This window comes from Cuculus canorus, chromosome 4 (genome assembly GCF_017976375.1).
Source record: "Cuculus canorus isolate bCucCan1 chromosome 4, bCucCan1.pri, whole genome shotgun sequence".
NCBI lineage: Eukaryota > Metazoa > Chordata > Aves > Cuculiformes > Cuculidae > Cuculus > Cuculus canorus.
This window is the reverse complement of record NC_071404.1, coordinates 54,473,506-54,488,706: the sequence shown is the minus strand read 5'-3', so window position 1 is coordinate 54,488,706 and position 15,201 is coordinate 54,473,506. Positions and strand designations below refer to the sequence as shown.

Genomic DNA, 15,201 nt, shown 5'->3' with positions numbered 1-15,201 from the left:
GAAATGGAAACCTCTGGAGTGTAATAACAAAAATACAGTGATTACAACTGACATTAATATAAAATGGATGCAACTAATATGAACATACAACAAATAGCAGAAGTCGTGTACAACAAGATCTGCAACTGGCCTTTGTACTCTGTTGCATGATGGTGAATACCATGACTCATCTAGACAAATTCAGAATGTGGAAGAGACACTTGTACCAACTGCTTCCTCCTTATGAGTCAAAACCAGTTTTTAGGATTCATTTTGTACAGCAAGTGATGTGCTTTTGCATACTATCCCAAAAGCGTGCTGCAGAACTACATGAGAAAGTCTGAAAAAAGTGCACTTTCCAGTCTAGAAAACAGTGTTTCTGGGTGAGGAGCTGGACCTCTGCTAAGAGAGTCTCACAGTGCACTCAGAGCATAGGCTTCAGATGTCTTCAGAGACCAGAACCTGTCTGACAAGTTTAGTTTAGGTCCACAGGGGAGGGCATGAAACACGTGTCAGTTGGGCGCTTCTCACCAACTAAGATGTAGTTTCATCTGTGCCTCCTGAAACCATCTTGGCAAGACAAACCCAATAATTACCATCACCACTCTCCCCTCCTTTTTTTAAAAAAAAAAAACCAACAGATTGGTGGTATTATTTGTTTGGTTGAGTAAACACAGAAATCTCCACCAAGCTTCTTATGTCTATTGGAGATCCAAAACTTGCCTTGCAGTGGTACTACCTTTCGTAACAGCAACGTCTCTTTGTGTCAACACGTATCATTAAGTAATAAAGACTTTCAGCTATTTGATTTTTACTTATAAAGTTAGTACGATTCACGATTTCTTTTTTGTTCTTTAGAAGGAAATTGTTCTAGTATTCTAACAGGCAGTGAATCATGCCTAATTGAGGAAAAAAAAATAGAACCATTTACAGTGGGATTCTTGTACTGTGAAGAGCTGCTTTGTCATGAAAGCTCTTGGGGACTGAATTCCTTATAACCTTTTTAGAAAAGGGGGAAACAGAGAAGTAATTTGAAACTTTTGCAACAATTCCCTTAACCCCTGTCTCACACTTGGGGTCAGTCCATTTCAGGCAAATGCATTAACATAGCCCAGATTACGCGTGAGTAAGGGAAAAAACAGTCGCGTCTGACAAAGGAACCAACGATCTAGAATGCAACACAGATGCAGAAAGCTCAGCCAAAACCCAAACTACAATAAGTTTTCTTAAACTCCGCATTTTGTATGTCTTTCCCTCTCCTCTACGCGCATGAAGACCAGAGACATTCCTAGAACTCTGTCCTCGCTGGCTGCGTCAAGGCAGCTGCCGAGGATTCTGGGACACTGTTTGTAAACACTCTAACCACGTGCGTGCAACCGCATGGAGAGTCATCGTTCTGACCTAAACATCTACCCACTTGGGAAGCCTGGGCATTACTGCAATGAACCCAAATGCTTTTCCAACATGATATGACTTCAAGCAGCTCATGCCAGGACATTGGAAGACAGAGCTTGAACTGTTTGTGCATTGTTAGAAAGGAGATTAAGCAAAGAAGTTGTTTAAATGTTAGTCACTAAAATGTAAGTTTAAGGATAAGGTGGCTCGTGGAGTAAACGCAGAAGTCATTGTCCCCTTTATAAGTCAGTGAAAAATTCAACTTAAACCTGGAAACTTCTTCTACGCTGTGTATACAGCTGGTGAAACCAGTATTCATATGCTGGGAATCCATGCGAAATACATTTAAGGTTAGAGGCAACACTGTAGAACATGGGAAGATACTTCATGTTGTCTGAATTGCACCATAGTAATTAATCAGAAAGGACCCAGGCTACTTCCCTGCACCCGTGGGAAATACTTCCAAGGGTTACTTGCTTATTTAGCTATCCCCAGTTATCTGAGCTACAGAGCCACTCACTTGCCCACTTCTTTGAAACAGTCTTGAAAAATATGATGTACTTAAGATTAAAATGCTGAATTTTCCTTTCTTGTTAAACTTGAGCATAGAACAAACCTATTCCTTTGCACATTGCAATAGAAATGCTGCCTTCTTTTTTTTTTTTTTTTAAATAATAAGAAAAAAACCACACACACCAAGAATGAGGTCAGACAAGCCTCAGTACTGTAAGCTTTTATTTGTAAGAATAATGCTGCTGGGGTTTCTTACCATAGGTATGCTACAAGGCAACAACATTCCAACTTGGAATCCTCACCTCCACAGAAAACTTCGGTTTTGAAGGACAGCCTGAATTTTGTTTGGTTTGCTAAGATGATTCAGCTTTCTGGAAGGTGTTTGACAGAGATGAACGAGCCTGCTTGAAAACCTAGGACAGGAATCTAAATCTTTACAGCTCTGAATTGACAAAGTGTTTTTCAAAGCACAGTAACTTCTTCTAAATTGTCCCAAGAATTAAAATCCTTTCCTATGAACAACTGGTAGAATGCTCTTTCTGATCCTCTTAGTAGGCAGGGCATTTTTCTTTTTCATTCATTTCAAGAACACTGAGATATGTGGGTGAAATTAGTTAGCTCTTTCTCCTATTTCTCAAACCTCATTTTTCTCTACCTTCCTTCTGCTACATAATGTGAGGCACATTTCTAGTATTTTAATCCAAGCAACCTTTTTGGGTCAGTCATCAGCTGTCCTTGGGATCTGTCCATCCCATTGCTTATGTCTCCACCCACTGAGTAATTCTTTGGGAAAAATATGTGATATCGGGGTTTTTCTGTCTTCTTAAGAGACTTATTTACCCTAAGGGAAGGCAAAAGTGACTTCTTTTCAATGGGTGACTGAGAAGATGATTACTCATGGTACTTTCCATTTGTAACATTTTATTATCTAGGATATTGGGACAAGCTATGCAAATTGAATATGTAAGCAGTGACGATCTGAAAGCGTAACAACCGGAACTATGGCAACTTGTTACTTGCTCAGTGATCAAATGGATATTTTTCCTGCAGAAGATCATTAAATGAGTAAGAAGGTATTCACTGCCTTATAGAGTAGAGATCGGAATAATGCCACAAGTGTGACTGATTCATATAATTCCCTCTTTGGCTTTCAGCCATGATGCAGTCATATGCTTTATCTCTGTTCAGACTAAAGCTTCTTTTTTTTTTTTTTTCTCTAAATAATGAATCATAGTACGTCCCACTCCATTTCAGAACGAGCACATTGCCTTTCAAAATGATGTCACAACAATTACTGCTGCTGGCTGACTGCCTTAACAGCAATCAGAGAGCTGGACTAAATAAATATTGTATATTATTTGGCAAAACCATTTGTGGTTGTGTTCTCCAGCACAGTTTCCAATATAACCACCAACTCTACTTGGAACTTGGCAACTTTGTTCCACCTCTTTCAGGCTCCAATTGCTAAGCTGCCTTACAGACGTTGCTACCATGCTTACAGCTACTGCATGGCAGTCCAGTGAGAGAGTTAGAAGGGTCACCTGCTGTGAGAAGCCAAATTTGACAGCTCATCTGAAATTCCACCTTGAAAAATGGATGATTTTTTAAAAATGACCTTATTTGGCTTCTGTAGAACCTCGAGACATATCTTCCACTCTGAACAAAACAGAGCAAGAGATTTAAAGTCACTGCTTAGGCACACTCTGAGAAAAAACACTCTACTGCCCATGCAAGTAACTTAGAAGTGAAGAGTCCCCAAACAGGGTCGGTAACATCAGTCCAACAAACCTCATGTTTTTCAACACCTAACCAGCAGATTTGTTCCATAACATGGCAAGGTTTGTTATTTGTTTGTTTGGTTTTTTTTTTCTTTAGGGCTGACTGGTTGTTGCTGGTATTTAAAGGAACCAAGGAACTGTCTAGGAGATTGGACTCCCAGCAGCATTTGAAGTGTTTGGAGCAAGAGGGAATGGTCCCTTCCAGCTCCAGCAGACGAAATCCCCATTCCAGCAGCAACTACAGAGTTTCCTGCTTCTGCACATAGAAACCAAAACATTTACAACCTCCTATTTCTGTTATCCAATGCGGTACTGGTGCCAACAGGAGACCTTGGAAATCTGTCCGTCATAATAACTCCTCAGCGGCACACATTTCTTGTTCTTTAAAGAATGTTGACATGCCAAAGTCTAGGACCATGCGCACTGTATCAAAACAATACCAGTTTCCCTGGCTAAAAGCCAGGAAGCAGCACAATGTCAAAGTCCTTGTTAAAAACCTTACTACTAACGGTGACAATTTGGCAAATTCAGCAGCCTCAGTGTCTCCCATTCAACTTTTACTTCTTTTGAAGATTTGTTAATAATTAGCTCTGAAATGGGCAATACAAAAGGTTGCCTGAGGTTCCATGAATGCATTCACAAGTTTTTTGATGTCACTTCCCAAAATGAAACAACTATGCCCACTGAAAGATGACTTCAGACTTCTCCATTTCATGTAAATAGCAGTTAAGTCCCACCACCTAAACACTGTTATTTTTCATGCCTTTGCCCTCTCTCTCTTTTTTTCTCCTCCCTACATGCTGGTTGCTAGACTTAAATGTTTTCTGACTTCACTGCAAGGATTCACACTATGCTCTCTGTAACACTGAGGAAGACAGACAAAATATTGCCCAACAGTGACTTATTTACATTGGTTCCAAATTGTTTTTCTGTAGCATAAATATCAAAGACATGTATGGTCTTTCAAAGTGTTGACAGCAGCAGATCTGGCACATCAAAAGTTCTTAACTTGCTAGATTAACCAATGTTTCCAAGACACAACAAACTTGAATATAATAGAAAATAGAACTTTGGAGCAGGAAAAGAAATACACAAAACTGTCTTAACACAGATGCAACAAAATAGTATCCGTGTTTGTATCCAGTTTTATTTGACTCTTGAAAATAGCAATTGAAAATCAAGATGTCAAAGGACAGTACCAACCGAAGTGCCGTGTGTTTGAGAAAGAGCTGAAAGTAGTAGTGTTTCTGTATGACAGTCTATGAAAAACTGTTACCTAACCACTATTAGTCACAGACTTTTAGAAATGACACACAGATGGCAATCCATATAGAAACTGCAGAAGCTCACCTTTGTTTGGAAAGGTGCAAGAAATGAACAGTGAGGTGACCAGGAAAAGAAAAAACACACCAAGAACAAAAGAAGTTTTGGGAAATGTAATTGTAGTGGAGGAGCAAGCAGTCCTAAGGGCTCAAAGAAACACTCTCATCTTCCATGGCTACCAGTAAAAGAAGCCAATAGTTCATCACACACCACTTAGGCAAATTTGTCTAACTCTCAAAAGATAAGAGAAGGAATGATTTATAAGCTACAGTCAGCCTGCCATGCAGAGGGTGTCTCTTAAAAGGACAGTGCATATACCATGGCGTTGGTTTTGCCACCTTTAATTCAGTCAGATCTCCCCCTAACTCGAGTTTATACAGGACTCATGACAATTAACATCTCTTTGTTGAATAACTTCGGCAATCACGTCCTGTTTTACATTTCACAACCTCTGGAGAAAGTGCCATAGTGGAATACACATGCAGAGACACAAGTGAATGTACGTGTTACTACACTCACCCCCTGCTGCAGTAAGTCAACCTGCCATTAACATGCAAATAGGGTGGCCTCATTAGCCAACAAACAACACCCACTGACCTGCTTTCACCAGGGACAGTACCTCCTCATCTCTGAAACTCCTAAACTTCACATTCAGAAAAAAAAACCCAAAATATAAGAAAAAAATTGTGCTGAACTGATGATATTCAGAGGTGCTGATCACTGCTCAAAGCCTGCATATTTGCATGCCACTCATCATGGAAAACAAATCTTGTGATGAGATCTTCGGTTGCAACATTTCCATGGAAGCACACTAGACCACATCACTTCTCCCTTCACCTCACTCTCTGAAAAGGAAAATTACTTAGCAGAAAAGGGGCTGCTAGATTTCCGAGATTCAAACCGCGAGCCAAAAGTCTCCTCTTAACTAAGGGCACGAGAACGACTGCTCGTGTCTAGAGGAGTGATTTAACAACGATAAATGCCACGATGCGAGCACACGGTGCCGCGCGTTCAACTTACAAACGCTGTAAGGTTGTTGCTCGTCTGTCATTTGGTGGGGAGCAAGCCTGACCTCGCCGAAAGGGTTCTTTCAGGGGAACATACACGAGAAAGTTTGTTTGGGTTTTTTTTTTTTCTTTTCTCGCTCTCTTCCCGTGGCCACGTTGTGCAAGTGGCCCCGACGGCGGGATTTAGCAACGCGGACAAAACGCGCGTGTAGACGGCACAGAAAAAGGAAGACCTCGCAACGAGCCCACACCCCCCACACACTTCTCCCTCGCCCCCAGGACCGAGTTTCACGCCTCCCTCCTTTCCCTTTTTCCCCGGGGCTGCGCCCGCCTTTGTGTTCACCGGGGAGCGGCACAAAGCCGGGTCCCGCAGCTGTTCGGTGCGGGGGGAGGCGGCGCGGAGCGCGGGTGGTGGCGGAGGGAACAGCGAGGCAGCCGCCCTCGTCCCCGTCCCCCATCCCTGTCGTCCCCCATGTCGCTCCCCTGCGCGGGGGTGGCGATGGGGAGCACAGTCCCCGCGGGTCACGGTGGAGGGGACAGCAGACGGGGATGGGGTCCCGCGTCGCCCCGACCCCATCCCCGCCGCCTGCGCGGGGGAAGCCCTGTCTTTGCGATTCGCGTCGGAGGGGACAGCGGGGCAGCCTTCCGCCACCTCTCCATTCCCCCATCCCCGTCCCTTGCGCGGGGGCGGCGATGGGGGAAGCGGTCCCCGTCTGTTACAGTGGAGGGGGGCAGCGGGGCGGCTCCCTCCTCCACAACCTCATCCCCGTCCCCTGCTAGGGTGAGGCGATGGAGAGCCCGGTCCCCGCGGGTCACGGCGGAGGGGACATCGGGGCAGCCTCCCCCTTCCCAGTCCCCGTCCCCCATCCTCATCCCCTGCGCAAGGGCGGCGATGGAGAGACGGATCCCCGCGGGTCACGATGGAGGGGACAGCAGGGCAGCCTCTCAACCCCATTTCTCCATCCCCGTTCCCCCCATCCTCATCACCTGCGCGGGGGAGTCGATAGAAAGCCCGGTCCCTGCGGGTCACGGTGGAGGGGACAGCGGCGCAGCCGCCCCCATTCCTCCATCCCCATCTTCATCACCGTCCCCTGCGGGGGAGGAGGCGATTGGGAGCCCAGACCCCGCGGGTCACAGTGGAGGGGACAGCAGGGCAGCCCCCCCCAGTTTCTCCATCCCCGTCTCCCCCATCTCCGCCCCCCCCACCCCCTATACCCATCTCTTGCGCGGGGGAGGCGATGTGGAGCCCAGTCCCCACGGTCACGGCGGGGGGGACATCGGGACACCACCACCCCCCCCGCCGCGGCGCAGACAAAGGCGCGGGGAGGGGCGCGAGGCCAGGCCGTGGCGGCCCCGCTGAGGGGGGGGGGGCGACGGCGGGGGGCGCCCCTGTCAGCCCTGCCGTGCCGGGGGGCTCCGCGTTGGCGCCCACCCCCTTTTCTCTCCCGCACCGCGAACGCTGCCGGGGTATTAGGGGGAAGGTGTGTGTGGGGAAAGCGGCCACCGCGGGGGTCGCGCTCTGACCTGTGCCTCGCCCCTCAGCCTTGCCCACACGCACAGCCGGGCGCCGCGCTCCCCGCTCCTACAGGGCCGCCATCTTGCTTCCTTCTGCTCCTTGACGAAAGCGCCCGGGCCCCCGCGCCTCAATATGCACGCGGCGCCCTGACGTCGGAGCCCGCCCCGCCCCCGCCCCGCGCGCCAGCGGCCCCCCCCGCCCCCTCCCGCGGCGCGCGCGGAGACCCCCCCTATAGCGCGTGGGGAGCCGCCCCCGGCACCGACCCCCCGGTCGGCAACCGGTCCCCATTGCCGCCCCTGACTCTTTCCCCCACTGCCACCCCGGACCTTGTCCCCACTGCCACCGCGGACCTTGTCCCCGATCGCCACTCCTGTCCCCATTCCCCACTGCCACCCTTTTCCCTGTCCCCCGCTGCCGCGCACGACCCTGTTCCCGATCGCCACCCTGGACCCTGTCCCCACCGCTGCCCCTGTCCCCAGTCACCACTCCGTCCCGATTCCCCGACTGCCAGCCTGGACCCTGTCCCCCATTACCAACCCGGACCTTGTCCCCCACTGCCACTGCCGACCCTGTGCCCCACTGCCGCCCCTGTCCCCGACCACCACTGCCACCCCGGACCTGTTCCCGATCGCCACCTCTATCTTCATTCCCCACTGCCACCCTGGACACTGTCCCCGACTGACGTCCCCGACTCTGTCTCCACTGCCGCCCTGTCCCCACTGCCACCCCGACCCTGTCCCTGACTGCATTCCCTGTCGCTATCCTCCACCCTGGACCCTGTCCCCGATCGCCACCCCTGTCCCCGTCCCCCACTGCCTCCCTCTACCCTGTCCCCTACCGCCACCCACTGCTGCCCTGTCCCCCACTGTCACCCCGTCACTGTCCCCGAATGCCACTCTGTCCCCCACTGCCACCCCCATCCCTGTCCCCATCCCCAATCGCTGCCCTGCCTGTAATTTTTTTTCCCCCAGCTGCAGATGCTTTTGAGCCTTTTGGGGTTTCTGCCTCCCCTTTTCCTCTGTCACCCTCCTCACTTGTCCTACTCTTGCCTCCCCTGTCCCTTTCCCCTCCGGGTCCCCCCTCCGGTACCCTCCTTCCCGGAACGGCAGCACTTTCCCACGGCCCGGGACACTGGCTGCTGTCCCCATGGGCTGGCGGCTGCGGGGAATGCAAATTCTTCCTTGAGTTGCTGGACCTTGGGGAGCAGTATCGCTGCTCGGTACTCAAGTGGCAGAGTAAAAGAAAACCAAAAAAGCCAAAAAGAACTAAGCACCAAAATCTCCCCAGGTTTCCCCAAAAGCAAGACCCGCAGATGTCCATGCGAGTGAAGTGCGTGACTCCTCATGCATCCCTAGCAAACGGCACCAACTACACAGCTCCCAAACTCCAGTTTTATCACTCGACGCAAGAGAATCGGTTTCATGCCTTCACCAGCTGGAGCTACAAAGGGAATCTGGTTGCTATTCTCCGGCCCGTAGCCCCAGGAGCTGGGTTTGGTCCTTCCCCAGCCTGCCAACCCTTGCCAGTGGGTGACAGGTTGCCACAGCTGTCCCCTCCATACGCTGCCCCTCTCCCATGCCACTCACCACTGTCCTTCGCCGGAGGAGCTGGAGCCTTTCCAATCTGGTGGCTATGGGGAGCAGAAGTAAGAGTATGCAAAACGGCCTCTGTGGGAACTGGTGCTGGGTTTCACACCTCCCTGGAGTCTTGAGTGCCACACTGACCTGGTGGCCTTCACTCCACGGTGCTGTCCTCGCTGTGCAAACTGGAACAGCCTCCGGGCTCCTCCATTCCGGCCTGCCCAGGAGGCGTTGTGGGATCAGAAGGGGAGTTCAGGAGAGCACTACCTTCTCAGCCAGACTCTCTCCCACCTGCAAATGTGTCCTTCACCCCAGGAGTGGTAGGAGGGGGTCTGCAGTCTCTGTGCCCACCAGTGATGCCTGGGAGAAGCCTGATCCCTGACTGTCTGCTGTCCAGGGAAGGCAGGCTGGTGAGAGAGACGCTTTAGCAACATACCAAATGTAGAGCTCGATGTAGATCAGAGTGATTTCTAGGAAGTTCAGGTCACCGCTGAGTAATTTGTTTTTCACATCACAAATTGTTCTCTGGGTTTTGGTTTTACTTTAATTTCTGTGAAACATTTCAGAAGCGGACTGGAGATAAAAGGTTGCCCTTACAACTTCCTAAAACAGCTCTGTGCTGACGGCATAGTGTTGCTCCTGTGCCTGTGCCAGGCAGCTCGCTCTCCCCAGCCCTTGGAAAGGTGCTGGATCAGCTAGCCCTATCCCATAGGAAAATACATGAGTTTTCTAGACAAAGGTCATTGTGTTTGCTTCTGCAGAATTGACTTCAGCAGTGTCTCATGCTGCTGAAACCTGTGCAAATAGTCTCAGCCTCTTTTTGGAAGAGTAAATGATGCGAAGAATAGTCAAAGTCTGTCTTGGTTTTGCCAGAATTTTTTCTTGCTTTCACAGCACTTGCTTGATTTCCAGTAGTCTTTAATCAGTACTGCAAACTCTTTTAAGTCTGGATATTTGTTAAAGCCTACGCTTGCTTTTTTTCCCCTAGTGTGGTACATCCAACTGTCATTGGATGCACATTCGACCTCTTAGTGGGTGCCAAGAACTATGTCCTCCATGAGCCACTCTTACAGCACCTGCAGAGACACCTCCATCCTCTGCACTATCTTGTTCTCCTGAAACAGGGCATGGCATCATCGGGGTGGCCTGGTCTCTCTCTGTCAGTGCGTTTCTCTGGTATTTGCATTGTGCTGGGTGAGGTGACCCTCCTTTGCATGGCTCAGATAAATCCTGCTGCACCTATGCACCCTTTGGCTGGAAAAAGCTAGTGGCTGATTTTGGCAGGACCCTGCCGTGCTGGCTCCCGGTTTCAGCGGGAGCACAGCCCTCTCTTCCCTTTGCATGAACAAGCAGCTGTAAACTTGGCTAACCTGGTGGGTAAAATGAAAAAAGGAAGGGGGCGGGGGGAGATGACAGAGGAGGAAATCCCCAACCCCAAAGCCACAAGCAGGAGTTTTACTGAGCAGGGATTCTTTTCTCTTCCAACTGTGTTTGTGTGCTGAAGATAAGAAAGAGAACTCATACATATCTGACCTGCACGTATGAACGGCAGAGAAGCATGCATTTTTTAAATGCTTCCTGCCATAGGTGTGGTTCACTTCTTTTTTCTTTCTCTCTCTCTCTCTCTTTTTTTTTTTTTTTTTTAAACTTTATTGACCTAATGACAGTCTGTTGTAATCACCAGGCTCAATAAACCCAGGAGCAGTCCTGCTGAACCAGCAGTACTGTTTTGCCTCCTGGAACACGAGGCACATTTACCGGAGCCTCCCCTGCTTGGCTGGGTTTTGCTCAGCTGTCTTGACCTACAAGCCTCCTAATTGACCCTGTGGCCTCCTGTAGTCCTGTCACGTTTTTAACAGACCGCAGGATCTTTTGGCTTCCAAATCAACTGCTTTATATTACACATGCCTCTGTCAAATGCATCTTGCTCTTCAATGCACGTTTCTCAGTATCAGTTAGCAGCCTAATGAGAGGGACATGGCTTTAATTTTTCTCCTGAAGTAGCTCTGTTGGCTTCAACGTATTTATTGAATGAGGAGATTTGACCCATTTTGACTTGCCATATCTCTGCCTATCAAACAGGGAGAAAAAAATGCCAGAATTTGAGCATAGCAATGAGTGACTTAAAAAAAACCCCACACCCTCTCACCCTTAAAGAGCTGGGGAGGGGGCTTTTACACCTCAGCCTGTGCTCAGCCTGAAGTTGCGTGCATTTTTCAAGGGATATTGGCTGTAATGAATGGATATATGGCTTCCTTGGAAATGCACTGAAATGTGCTTAGCTCAAATGGCATTTTGGAGCTGCTTCTGAAGCTATTGAGGCCTCACTGTTTTTCTGCTCAGTTGGTCTTTGCATCTCTAAGCAAGAAAAAGTAAAATAAAAAGGACATTTCAACTGAAAAATAATAAATACATTGAGAATCCTACCAAAACCCCCTCTCCAGACCGTATGTGTCCACTGCCATTCTTATCAGGAACAAATTTTGCTCTTTTCGAGGTCTGCTGGGGACAGAATAATCTGAATAATCTGCTTCAATCTAACTTTCTGAGCAGAAAGTCATTAGCAGTGAAGTCCAGAAGCCTGATTGTCACACGGTGCGAGTGTGGGACAGGTGCTTGGGGGAAGTCACTGCAGGGCGTGTTTCTTTTCCCCAGCTGGTGCTGCAGCAAAGCAAATATGTCATGGGCAAAATGTCAGGTAAAAAAGCATCCTGTCACTTGGCAGTTAGAGCATTTGTATCTACAATCTGTAATGGTGCACAACTACATCAACATCTTAAAAGAGTGGGGAGCTTACCCCTCTGCTAGAGGCAAAGCTCGCTCACAGTGAAGAGCGTTGGGGCAACCAGGACCTCAGCTGCAGCCAAATTTTCCTCCTAACTCTGAAGTTGCAACAAGCAAAGCTGACTGACTGTCTGGAGAATCATGTACTTGCCTACCTCAAGCCCCTGCATGAAACATTTAGAAAGAGGTACAATGCAAATAATTTTTCACCCTTTACCCCACATGGAAGAATAAGGGGGTTTATATTAACTACCCACTTCACATTGCTTGCTGGGCTAAATTCAACTCTGACTGAAAATTTCTTTGCAAAGATAGGTTCAGAGCCATAATTAAATTGTTTCTACTGAGCCTGCATCTCTTCGTGTTCTTTTATTCATATTTTCTCCTTGCCGTGATGAAGTGTGAATAGCTGCAAGAGGCCAGGGAAAACAAATCTGCTATATAGCCTGTTTCTCCTCCTAGAACAAACCCTGGCAGTCTAGAGGACTGGCAACTGTGACATGGTAGGCCTACAGAAAATCTCTCATGTCCTTTCTCCCTGTAGATGCCTTCCACCTCTGCCTTCCACCAAGGGATGTTGATTTCTCATGGGGCCACGTCCAGACCATAATGGCATCCACCAGAAGCCCTACAGGGACAAGGTGTTGCACTGCCGATAGGAAAGACAACAGGACCAGTTCAGTGAGCCATCATTTTGCTTGGTTTATGCTTTTGGCAGGGCTATTTCAGATCTCTGGACACCCATACTTGAGACCCCAGCTTCAGAGCTGAGAGATCAGACTGATACAGGGGCTGCAGCTGTGCTGGTGGGTAGCAGGGGATTTGCCCTGCCAGCAGGGCTTGAAGGTGGCCCAGGATTACAACACAATAGGACACCACTTTATTTTTTCCCTGAATCCATCAAAGGTCACTCATCATCATTTCTTGGTGTTCCTTCCCTGGGCAGGAGGGGGATTTTCCAGAACTGCATGTATGAAATGGTGCAAAGAAGATGCAGTGGCTTGGTATGGAGTTTGGAGAGCAAGGTGACCAATGGCTGGGGTTCCTGCTGGGATGATGTTGAAATTGTGGTATATTATCTACCCAGCACCGTTGTCCTGGTGATGGAAGACACGTGTCACTCCATGATGGAGACCTGCTGCAGTCATTTCAACTTTTCAGCCCTTGGCTTTTTTCTCAATGATTGTAGACGCCTTTATGCTGCTCTGTAGCCTGTTGCTGTAAAGGTGACCATAGCCTCATGGTTGCTTGGGCATCTGTGGCTAGAAAGCCCAAATCTGGGCACTTCAGACACCTGGTGGGCAACACCTGCCCCAGGACTGTGGCCAGGACAAGTGCCCTGAAGAAAGGAAGACCATGGACTAAAGTAGGGGTAATGGAGGCTTAAGGAGAGGCTGAATGTGAGGACCATTTGTGGGTCTGAAGATACAGGTGTCCTTTTGGGTCCCCAGGCTTGCTTTTCCATGGCTGTGGAGGTAAAATCCCAAATACTTGAAGCAAGGGAAGCACAGACTCCTCTCATGGGCTCATAGGGCAAGGTGCAAGCTGAGGGGTGGGACCTAGTCTGTAGTTTCTCCTGAGGACTGCACTTTATTGACTTCTAGGAATACTCTTCAAAAAAAAAAAAAAAGCCAAAAGCCATCCCACAAAGAGAGCGCTTTCAGCAGTGTGCATAGATCCTGGATGTAAACGAGTTAGTGACATTCAGCACCAAAGTCAACACTCTCTGCCCTGCTTATCCAACTCCTCATCCTGCCAGCATCCCTCGGCGGTCTCCACTCCCAGATAATGGGGCCTTTGGGAAGGTAGTAAAGCAAATAAGTCAGACTGGTACAAGACCAACATACTCATGGGGACAAGAGCAGAGTATATGGGAGCACTTCCTCAAAATATCTGCCTCCAGGAGCAGTGGTGGTGACCAGTCTAGCTCCATCAATCTTGCTTGCCATGGCTGAATGTTTCCCCTTACGTGAATGCCTGCCATGGCAAAACATGGTGCACTGTGCTGCATTTCTGTCAAACACATTACACAACCACAAGGAATCTTGAAACCCCACAGTCACTATCGCTCTGTCTCTGTGGAGGAAGGCCACACTGGTGCAGATCTGTGTCATTAGCCTTCTAAGGTGTTGTTAAAGCAATGATGTGAGATTAGAAGTGCTTTTCCCTGGTGCTACAAGCCCACCAGTGTCAGGCACCGTAGGTTAAAAAGTACATCTCTAGAGCAACACTTGGTAGCTGTAACCATCAGCCCTCTGATTGTTGGAGGAATTAAAATCCTGTGATAACATCTGAACCATCAGCATCTTACTGTTGTGTGAATAACCAAGGGCTCGGGTGGACTGAGAAGAAGAGACAGCCTACAGCTGCCAAGTCCGTTTACTGACATTTTTCCCTGCCTTCTCTACTGATATTTGGTTTTCTCCTCATTTTCAAAGACCTTCGCAGCCTTGCGGTCAGCATCCTGACATGCACCCTTGCATACTGCCCAGATGGTTTGCTGCACCGCTCAGTGACACCAGTCTGGCTGCAGCCCTTGGCCTGATTCTCTGAGGTAGTGTTATGGGAGCAGACAGGCAGACGAGGCCAAGGAGTCTCCTACATGCTCTCCCTGGTCTCTGCCGGTGGTGGTAATGGAGGAGGATCCCTTGCATACAAGCCCTTGGTAGCTGCGTGAGCAGAGCCCTTGTGAAGCAGGGATGAGCGCAGGACTCTTCGGCACTTCTGTTTCCAGTGCGGACACCAGTAGTGTTGGCTCCAGCCAACTGAAAAGTGTCCCAATTTTAATGGTGGTTTGGTTTCGGGGGCCACTCTGTCCTCTGTCCCTGAATGTGGCTTTTGATCAACTATGACTTGAAGGGGACAGATGAAGGGCTAAATTCCTAGTGCTGGTCTTTGTGTCAGATATTTTCCAATATGTAGATTAAGTATGCAACTTTAGATTTCAGGGGTTCCGTTTTCTACAATCCATCTCATAAACACGAGGGAAAAGGTCTTGCCTTTGACTTGGAGAAGCCAAGGACATGTGCCACTTTTTACAGTGCAGCCTGTTATTTCTTGGTGGATATGAAAGTTGGGTCCTAAGAAAGTCCTGCACAAGTAAAAGCACTGAGAGAAAACAATCAGGGGCTGATGAAACAGCTAAAGCAGGTGACACACAGAGACCAGCTAATGCTGGCCTTTGGAAGGAGGCTTAGGTGTGTGTCTGCGCGAGAGCTGGGAAAGGCAGGGTTTGCATGATAGTGAGATTCATAGAGAGCTTTGCCTTTTCATTTTTAATCATCATTTGCCATTTTATCAAGCTCGGTGGGACTCTGCTTGTTGGT

General features: G+C 48.6%; 1 protein-coding gene across 1 annotated transcript in view; it reads right to left on the bottom strand.

Moving 5' to 3' along the window:
* TET2 (tet methylcytosine dioxygenase 2) overlaps positions 1-7,642 on the bottom strand; it is a 74,564-nt gene extending 66,922 nt beyond the window's left edge. The window contains exon 1 of the mRNA XM_054064913.1: positions 7,520-7,642. The gene's annotated coding sequence lies outside the window, so the exon portion shown is untranslated. The remainder of the gene's footprint in view (positions 1-7,519) is intronic.
* Positions 7,643-15,201: the final 7,559 nt, after the last annotated feature.